This window comes from Crassostrea angulata, chromosome 5 (assembly GCF_025612915.1).
Source record: "Crassostrea angulata isolate pt1a10 chromosome 5, ASM2561291v2, whole genome shotgun sequence".
In the NCBI taxonomy this organism is placed as follows: Eukaryota; Metazoa; Mollusca; class Bivalvia; order Ostreida; family Ostreidae; genus Magallana; species Magallana angulata.
Genome location: NC_069115.1, coordinates 50,973,007 through 50,974,750, shown reverse-complemented (window position 1 = coordinate 50,974,750; position 1,744 = coordinate 50,973,007). Strand labels below are relative to the sequence as shown.

The window sequence follows — 1,744 nt, the reverse complement described above, 5'->3', positions numbered from 1 at the left end:
GTCGAGAAGAAGTTGTCTATACCTATAGCGTAATTTAAGTAACTATTAGCAGAAGAAATTAAGATTTAGTTTGACAAAGTCATTAAGTCTGACGTGGTTGAAATTTATCCGAAACTAAAAAAGGATTAATACAACATTTAAACCTTCTTTGCAAAGAAGAGTTTTGTAGGACAAAATCAGCTGGCTTGTAAGGTTTTTGTTTCCGAAATGAAATTATGCATGCTTCGGACATTGTATTTACGATCAAAACCAAAGTCTAGTGCGAGAAATTTTCATTGGTGGAATTATCATCACTCTGATCAATTGGTTCAAAACGCATATATTTCGTGGTTGGTTTTAATAAGACACCAAATCTCAACTTTACAAACCCAAACATTAAAAACGTCCAAGTTATTATGTTACAATGAATCACATTATTATCAGACATGCAAAAGACAAAAATCCAAACGTGATACCAGAAGATATAATTATGAAGAAGACAGTGAAGATGACGATGACAATTTGACAGAGGAGGAGGAGGAGGATGAAGTCTTCCAAGTAAACTTTTTAGAGCATAGATAAAACAGTATTCCCTTGATGCTCTCTCTTTCTCTCTCTCTCTCTCTCTCTCTCTCTCTCTCTCTCTCTCTCTCTCTCTCTCTCTCTCTCTCTTTCACAGAGTTTTTAGAAAATGATTTGAACTAGTCAACTCAAAAGGATTTAGGAGGTGGTAGTTTAAATTTTGTAAGGTTTATTGGTCATTGATATATACATGTCTGAGTTTAACTTGAAATATAGAATGACTGTGATCAAGTAATAGTGGAACATCATTCTGTAATTGTTTGTTGCCTTTTAATGGTTTTTTTTTTATCTTTCCCTAACTTTCAATTATAATTGTCAGAAATACAAGCATTATGAAGGAGATGAGATTGCAACACCAGAGCCTACTCACAGGGTAATCTATGTCAGCTCAACAAGAGTGGATGCTGTCCTTACAAAGGCATTTGGCATCGCCAGAGCGTAAGTCAGAGTGTGTGTGTGTGTGTGTGTGTGTGTGTGTCTTCTCTCTCTCTCTCTCTCTCTCTCATTGAAAACAGTGTACATTGTATTTCAATTTGTGTATATCTTAACAAATAACACTTAAGTTCATTTATTTTGGAATATTTCTCACTGTGTTGTTCTTCATATTCCCTCAGTTAAAACCTAACCATGTATACAGTATTTTATCAATACTCAGTCTAATAAATTTTTAAACATGATTGAACTGAAGGAAATATTGACCTATTGAGAAAACCAATACTTTCCTGAGTTAAAATGATTGGAAGTTCACATGTGTGGTTTGTTCGGACAAGAAACTTGCTATCTGTAAATTAAAGCAATTCATATATGTCTCTAACTTTGTTTTTACTATCTAGTAAAATAGAAGAGAAACTGATAACACAGAATTGCCTTGTGAACGGAAAACATCTAACGAAGAAATCATATCAGGTAAAGAATTCAATGTTAATGTATGAAATAATTTGAATATACATATATATTAACACAGTGATTAGGATAGTGGTGCAGGTGTAAGTATTGGAATAATTTATTCCCAGATTGAAGTCCCACGCTGAGTGGTGATGAGTATTAAGCTGTATGCTACTGGGTTGTTATTTCTTCTTATTTCCAACTTTTGCATAATTTTAAGAAATAGAAGCTTTCTTGTTAGGGGATTTTCTTCTTTAGGGTTTTAGAGTTCATTCAATGAGAGCAAATTTATTGCTAT

General features: G+C 33.3%; 1 long non-coding RNA gene across 1 annotated transcript; it reads left to right on the top strand.

The window, feature by feature from the left end:
• The first annotated feature begins 157 nt into the window (after positions 1-157).
• On the top strand, positions 158-1,491 carry LOC128183887 (uncharacterized). Its single transcript, XR_008243666.1, has 3 exons — positions 158-537; positions 881-999; positions 1,395-1,491. It is a non-coding gene; the product is annotated as an uncharacterized LOC128183887 (long non-coding RNA).
• Positions 1,492-1,744: the final 253 nt, after the last annotated feature.